The 7,988-nt window shown below is 48.3% G+C and overlaps 4 non-coding genes across 4 annotated transcripts; all 4 read right to left on the reverse strand.

The window, feature by feature from the left end:
- Positions 1-861: 861 nt before the first annotated feature.
- Positions 862-934, reverse strand: trnaf-gaa (transfer RNA phenylalanine (anticodon GAA)). Its single transcript has one exon. It is a non-coding gene; the product is annotated as a tRNA-Phe (tRNA).
- Positions 935-1,120: 186 nt separating this feature from the next.
- Positions 1,121-1,192, reverse strand: trnap-ugg (transfer RNA proline (anticodon UGG)). The gene has a single exon. It is a non-coding gene; the product is annotated as a tRNA-Pro (tRNA).
- A 313-nt stretch (positions 1,193-1,505) lies between these two features.
- Positions 1,506-1,578, reverse strand: trnai-gau (transfer RNA isoleucine (anticodon GAU)). Its single transcript has one exon. It is a non-coding gene; the product is annotated as a tRNA-Ile (tRNA).
- A 6,338-nt stretch (positions 1,579-7,916) lies between these two features.
- Positions 7,917-7,988, reverse strand: trnap-ugg (transfer RNA proline (anticodon UGG)). The gene has a single exon. It is a non-coding gene; the product is annotated as a tRNA-Pro (tRNA).

A 7,988-nucleotide genomic window follows, 5' to 3' on the forward strand; every position in this document is an offset into this window, starting at 1 on the left:
GTCCGGGATTTGAAACAGGGACCTCAGACAGGGACCTCAGGAACCTGCACCCTAAGCGAGAATCATACCCCTAGAACAACGAGCCACGGCATGCATGAAGCTGGAGGTCCCCTCAGCCATTTTTTTCACCGTGCTTGATCTATGGATAATGCTAAAAAAAAAAGAGGCTCCACAGTGGGCTCGTCCGGTATTTGAAACAAAGAACTCTCTCACTCTAAGCGAGAGCCATACCCCTAGACCAATGAGACTTCTGCAATTGAGGCCGCCTGGCCACATATTTCATTGTGCTCGATGCTTCAGTCGCTCAGACATCCTGCCTCTGTAGCTGGCAAGTGCAGAAAGAGGGCTCATGCAACTGGCCGGATTTCTGAGAAACTCCATTTTGCCGTACCTGCACTAGCTTGGCCTGCCTTCAAAGTATAATGTATATTAAAATGTCAACAACAAAATACATGAGCTGAATTAAACGGCAGAATGCTACATTGCGGCACTGCCACACACATCATGCTGTTTTCGCTGAAGAAAAACTGTCTGAGGTCTATAATGCTTCTTCACAGAAGGTAACGGTGACACCAGTCTGCTAAATTTAGTTCAATGTTGTTCCTGTTCAGTTTAATGTGTGTTCTAGATTTTTTGGGCACACTCACCATGCCCAATTAATCACAGGTGCACGGTTAAAGGAGGCCACTGTAGCACTCCCTTTCAAGAGACGCTGCCACGTAGGCTCCTCTTTGCCAAGCACTGCCAGTCAAAATCAGGCTGGTTCCACCGAGATTTGAACTCAGATCACTTGATTCAGAGTGCTAACCATTTTACCACGGAACCAAGCAGCAGCTGTGTGTTCTAACTAGTGCTCCTCTCTGCCAAAACCAGGGATTGAACCAGTGACCTTTAAATCTTCAGTCTAACACTCTCCCAACTGAGCTATTTCGGCCTTAGTGTACTTATCAGTAACAGACTGAGTGACCCACTCAACGCAACGCGAGAAGTAGGTAAGAGACCAAGTAGAAGGACAAGACGTCGACATTGAAAGACAAGTACCTAACAATGCAGTGCAATTGAGCCAAAGAAAGCAGGACGACAGCCGCTCTTCAAAAACAGAGGTTTCAATGCTGCAGGTGGGCTCGTCTGGGATTTGAACCCAGGACTTCTCACACCCAAAGCAAGAATTATACCCCTAGACCAACGAGCCATCGAATGCTCCCGCAACTAGGAGGCCACTGTAGCACTCCCTTTCAAGACACGCTGCCACAGAGAAGGATGTGACGCAGGCTCCTCTTTGCCAAGCACTGCTAGTCAAAACCTGGCAGGTACCACCGAGACTTGAACTCGGATCACTGGATTCAGAACCCAGAGTGCTGACCGTTTCACCATGGAACCAAGCATTAGCTGGGGCGTATGCCCTTCTTTTTGCAGTGCTGAAATGACTCAGAAGGAGGCGCTGAGAAAAGCAAATGACCCGCGAGCATCAGAACGGTGTCAAAAAAGCACTCCCTGCTCTCATCTGCCGAAACCCGAGATCAAACCAGGGACCTTTAGAGCATCAGTGTAACGCTCTCCCAACTGAGCTATTTCAGCCTTAGTTTACTAACCTTTAACCGACTGAGTGACCCACTCAACGCAAGGCGAGCAGTAAGTAAGAGACCAAGTAGAAGGACAAGATGTCGACATTGAAAGACAAGTACCTAACAATGCAGTGCAATTGAGCCAAAGAAAGCAGGACGACAGCCGCTCCTAGAAAAAAAACAGCAGTTTCAAAGCTGCAGGTGGGCTCGTCTAGAATTTGAACCCAGGACATCTCACACCCAAAGCGAGTATCATACCCCTAGACCAACGAGACAGAGGATGCTCCCGAAACTAGCAAATGCAAAATGAAGGCTCACAGGGTTGTGAAGCTTTCTGAGAAACTCTTTTCTGCCGTACGTCCACTGGCTTGGGCTGCCATCCCAAACCAATATTGAGAAAAATGGCAAGGCAAAGGACACGAGGCAGCTGCAGACGGCTACCCTGCAGTGCAGCCCATCTGAGCCATCTCAAAAATGACACCTCGTTGCAATGCAAGCACTCTAACCCAACGAGCTAAGTGGTCAACCAAGTTTAACTTGCAGACGAGGAACAAAGAAGAACAGCGAGATGCGGGCTTGAATATGTGCAGAAGCATCACTAGTCTTACTTGACGGAGGCTTGCGGTTGGCCCAGAGAAATCAGCAAGGATGTATACTGCTCAAGAAAAGAGGAATCAAAGACATAGGCGGGCTCGTCCAGAATTTTAACCTGGGACCTCTCACATCCTAAGTGAGAATCATAACCCTAGAAGAACGAGCCACCACGTGCATGATTCTGGAGTGCCCCCCAGCCATTTATTTCACCGTGCTTGATTTACGGATATTGCTCAATAAAGAGACTCCGAAGTGGGCTCGTCCGGGATTTGAACCCGGGTCCTCTCACACCCTAAGCGAGAATCATACCCCTAGAACAACGAGCTATGGCGTGCATGAAATTGGAGTCCCCCTCAGCCATTTATTTCACCCTGCTTGATCTATGGATAATGCTAAAAAAACAAGAGGCTCGTCCGGTATTTGAAACAAGGACCTCTCGCACCCTAAGCGAGAATCATACCCCTAGTCCAACGAGCCACTAGGACTTCTGCAAAGGAGGCCGCCTTGCCACGTATTTCACTGTGCTCGATGCTTCAGTCGCTCAGACATCCTGCCTCTGTAGCTGGCAAGTGCAGAAAGAGGGCTCATGCAACGGGCCGGATTTATGAGAAATCCAATTTTGCCGTACCTGCACTAGCTTGGCCTGCCTTGGCAGTATAATGTTTATTAAAATGACAACAACAAAATACATGAGCAGAATTAAACGGCAGAAGGCTACATTGCGGCACTGCCACACACATCATGCTGTTTTCGCTGAAGAAAAACTGTCTGAGGTATGTAATGCTTCTTCACAGAAGATAACGGTGACACCAGTCTGCTAAATTTAGTTCAACGTTGTTCCTGTTCAGTTTAATGTGTGTTCTAGATTCTTTGGGAACACTCACCATGTCAGATTCATCACAGGTGCACGGTTAAAAGAGGCCACTGTAGCACTCCCTTTCAAGACACACTGCCACAGTGAAGGTTGTGACATAAGCTCCTCTTTGCCAAGCACTGCCAATCAAAATCTGGCATGTTCCACCGAGATTTGAACTCAGATCGCAGGATTCGGAGTCCAGATTGCTAACCGTTACACTATGGAACCAAGCAGCAGCATGGTCGTCTGCCCTTTTGTTTGCAGTGTATTAGTGACTCAGAAGGAGGCGCTGAGATAAGCAACTGACCTGCGGGCATCAGGATGGTGTCCAAAAAGCACTCCCTGCTCCCCTCTGCCAAAACCCGGGATCGAAACAGGGATCTTTAGATCTTCAGTTGGGCTCGTCCAGGATTTGAACCTGGGACCTCTCATACCCGAAGCAAGAACCATACCCCTAGACCAACGAGCCATCAGATGCTCCTGCAACTAGGAGGCCACTGTAGCACTCCCTTTCAAGAGACGCTGCCACAGAGAAGGATATGACGCAGGCTCCTCTTTGCCAAGCACTGCCAGTCAAAACCTGGCAGGTTCCACCGAGATTTGAACTCAGATCACTGGCTTCAGAAACCAGAGTGCTAACCGTTTCTCCATGGAGCCAAGCAGCAGCTGGGGCGTCTGCCCTTCTGTTTGCAGTGTTGAAATGACTCAGAAGGAGGCGCTGAGAAAAGCAAATGACCCGAGAGCATCAGCATGGTGTCAAAAAAGCACTCCCTGCTCCCGAGATCAAACAGGGACCTTTAGAGTGTCAGTCTAACGCTCTCCCAACTGAGCTATTTCAGCCTTAGTTTACTAATCTTTAACCGACTGAGTGACCCACTCAACGCAAGGCGAGCAGTAAGTAAGAGACCAAGTAGAAGGACAAGACGTCGATGTTGAAAGACAAGTACCTAACAATGCAGTGCAATTGAGCCAAAGAATGCAGGACGACAGCCACTCCTAGAAAAAAAACAGCAGTTTCAAAGCTGCAGGTGGGCTCGTCTAGAATTTGAACCCAGGACATCTCACACCCAAAGCGAGTATCATACCCCTAGACCAACGAGACAGAGGATGCTCCCGAAACTAGCAAATGCAAAATGAAGGCTCACAGGGTTGTGAAGCTTTCTGAGAAACTCTTTTCTGCCGTACGTCCACTGGCTTGGGCTGCCATCCCAAACCAATATTGAGAAAAATGGCAAGGCAAAGGACACGAGGCAGCTGCAGACGGCTACCCTGCAGTGCAGCCCATCTGAGCCATCTCAAAAATGACACCTCGTTGCAATGCAAGCACTCTAACCCAACGAGCTAAGTGGTCAACCAAGTTTAACTTGCAGACGAGGAACAAAGAAGAACAGCGAGATGCGGGCTTGAATATGCGCAGAAACAGCACTAGTCTAACTTGACGGAGGCTTGCGATTGGCCCAGAGAAATCAGCAAGGATGTATACTGCTCAAGAAAAGATGCACCAAAGATAGAGGCGGAATTTGAACCTGGGACCTCTCGCACCCTAAGTGAGAATCATAACCCTAGAAGAACGAGCCACCACGTGCATGATTCTGGAGTGCCCCCCAGCCATTTATTTCACCGTGCTTGATTTACGGATATTGCTCAAAAAAGAGACTCCGAAGAGGGTTCGTCCGGGATTTGAACCAGGGACCTCTCACACCCTAAGTGAGAATCATACTCCTAGAACAACGAGCCATGGCGTGCATAAAACTGCAGTCCCCCTCAGCCATTTATTTCACCGTGCTTGATCTACGGATAATGCTAAAAAATAAAAAGAGGCTCCAAAGCGGACTCGTCCGGGATTTGAAACAAGGCCCGCACACACTCTAAGCGAGAATCATACCCCTAGACCAACAAGCCACTGAGACTTCTGCAATAGAGGCCGCCTGGCCACATATTTCACTCTGCTCGATGCTTCAGTCGCTCAGACATCCTGCCTCTGTAGCTGGCAAGTGCAGAAAGAGGGCTCATGCAACTGGCCATTTTGCCGTACCTGCACTAGCTTGGGCTGCCTTCGCAGTATAATGTTTATTAAAATGTCAACAACAAAATACATGAGCTGAATTAAACGGCAGAAGGCTACATTGCGGCACTGCCACACACATCATGCTGTTTTCGCGAATCAAAGACATAGGCGGGCTCGTCCAGAATTTTAACCTGGGACCTCTCACATCCTAAGTGAGAATCATAACCCTAGAAGAACGAGCCACCACGTGCATGATTCTGGAGTCCCCCCCAGCCATTTATTTCACCGTGCTTGATTTACGGATATTGCTCAATAAAGAGACTCCGAAGTGGGCTCGTCCGGGATTTGAACCCGGGTCCTCTCACACCCTAAGCGAGAATCATACCCCTAGAACAACGAGCTATGGCGTGCATGAAATTGGAGTCCCCCTCAGCCATTTATTTCACCCTGCTTGATCTATGGATAATGCTAAAAAAACAAGAGGCTCGTCCGGTATTTGAAACAAGGACCTCTCGCACCCTAAGCGAGAATCATACCCCTAGTCCAACGAGCCACTAGGACTTCTGCAAAGGAGGCCGCCTTGCCACGTATTTCACTGTGCTCGATGCTTCAGTCGCTCAGACATCCTGCCTCTGTAGCTGGCAAGTGCAGAAAGAGGGCTCATGCAACGGGCCGGATTTATGAGAAATCCAATTTTGCCGTACCTGCACTAGCTTGGCCTGCCTTGGCAGTATAATGTTTATTAAAATGACAACAACAAAATACATGAGCAGAATTAAACGGCAGAAGGCTACATTGCGGCACTGCCACACACATCATGCTGTTTTCGCTGAAGAAAAACTGTCTGAGGTATGTAATGCTTCTTCACAGAAGATAACGGTGACACCAGTCTGCTAAATTTAGTTCAACGTTGTTCCTGTTCAGTTTAATGTGTGTTCTAGATTCTTTGGGAACACTCACCATGTCAGATTCATCACAGGTGCACGGTTAAAGGAGAACACTGTAGCACTCCCTTTCAAGAGACGCTGCCACAGAGAAGGTTGTGACGTAGGCTCCTATTTGCCAAGCACTCGTCCAGGATTTAAACCTGGGACATCTCGCACCCTAAGCGAGAATCATAACCCTAGAAGAACGAGCCACCACGAGCATGATTCTGGAGTCCCCCCAGCCTTTTATTTCACCGTGCTTGATTTACGGATATTGCTCAAAAAAGAGACATTTGGGCACACTCACCATGTCAGATGCATCACAGGTGCACGGTTAAACCAGGGACCTTTAGTCTAACGCTACCCCAACTGAGCTATTTCAGCCTTAGTGTACTAATCTGTAACTGATTGAGTGACCCACTCAACGCAAGGCGAGCAGTAAGTAAGAGACCAAGTAGAAGGACAAGACATCGACGTTGAAAGACAAGTACCTAACAATGCAGTGCAATTGAGCCAAAGAAAGCAGGATGACAAGAGACTCCAAAGAGACTCTTGTCATCTTGTCAAAAAAAGCGGTTTCAAAGCTGCAGGTGGGCTTGTCCAGGATTTGAACCCGGGACCTCTCACACCCGAAGCGAGAATCATACCCCTAAACCAACGAGCCAGTGAATGCTACTGCAACTAGCAAATGCAAAATGAAGGCTCACAGAGTTGTGAAGCTTTCTGAGAAACTCCTTTCTGCCGTACCGACACTGGCTTGGGCTGCCTTGGATTTGAACCTGGCACCTCTCACACCCTAAGCGAAAATCATACCCCTAGAACAACAAGCCATGGCGTGCATGAAACTGGAGTCCCCCTCAGCCATTTATTTGTGCTTGATCTACGGCTAATGCTAAAAAAAAAGAGGCTCCAAAGCAGGCTTGTCCGGGATTTGAAACAAGGACTTCTTGCACCCTAAGCAAAAATCATACCCCTAGACCAATGAGCCACTGGGACTCCTGCAATGGAGGCCACCTGGCCACGTATTTCACTGTGCTCGATGCTTCAGTCGCTCAGACATCCTGCCTGTGTAGCTGACAAGTGCAGAAAGAGGGCTCCTGCAACTGGGCGGATTTCTGAGAAACTCGATTTTGCCGTACCTGCACTAGGTTGGCCTGCCTTCAAAGTATAATGCATATTAAAATGTCAACAACAAAATACATGAGCTGAATTAAATGGCAGAAGGCTACATTGCGGCACTGCCACACACATGCAGTTTTCTCTGAAGAAAAACTATCTGAGGTCTGTAATGCTTCTTCACAGAAGGTAACGGTGACACCAGTCTGCTAAATTTAGTTCAACGTTGTTCCTGTTCAGTTTAATGTGTGTTCTAGATACTTTGGGCACACTCACCATGTCACGCATCACAGGTGCACGGTTAAAGAAGGCCACTGTAGCACTCCCTTTCAAGAACACTGCCACAGAGAAGGTTGTGACGTAGGCTCCTCTTGGCCAAGCACTGTCAGTCAAAACCTTGCAGGTTCCACCGAGATTTGAACTCGGATCACTGGAATCAGAGTACAGAGTGCTAACCGTTTCACCATTGGAACCAAGCAGCAGCTGGGGCGTCGGCTCTTCTGTTTGCAGTGTTGAAATGACTCAGAAGGAGGCACTGAGAAAAGCAAATGACCCGCGAGCATCAGAATGGTGTCCAAAAAGCACTCCCAGCCAAAACCCGAGATCAAACCAGGGACCTTTAGATCTTCAGTCTAACGCTCTCCTAACTGAGCTATTTCAGCCTTAGTGTGCTAATCTGTAATCTACTGAGTGACCCACTCAACGCAACGCGAGCAGTAGGTAAGAGACTTAGTAGAAGGACAAGACATCGAAGTTGAAAGACAAGTATCTAACAATGCAGTGCAATTGAGCCAAAGAAAGCAGGACGACAGCCGCTCCTAGAAAAAAACAGCGGTTTCAAAGCTGCAGGTGGGCTCGTCCAGGATTTGAACCCAGGACCTCTCACACCCAAAGCGAGAATCATACCCCTAGACCAACGAGCC

The sequence above is a fragment of the Sinocyclocheilus rhinocerous genome, unplaced genomic scaffold (genome assembly GCF_001515625.1).
Source record: "Sinocyclocheilus rhinocerous isolate Xijiao unplaced genomic scaffold, SAMN03320098_v1.1 scaffold5520, whole genome shotgun sequence".
Lineage (NCBI taxonomy): Eukaryota > Metazoa > Chordata > Actinopteri > Cypriniformes > Cyprinidae > Sinocyclocheilus > Sinocyclocheilus rhinocerous.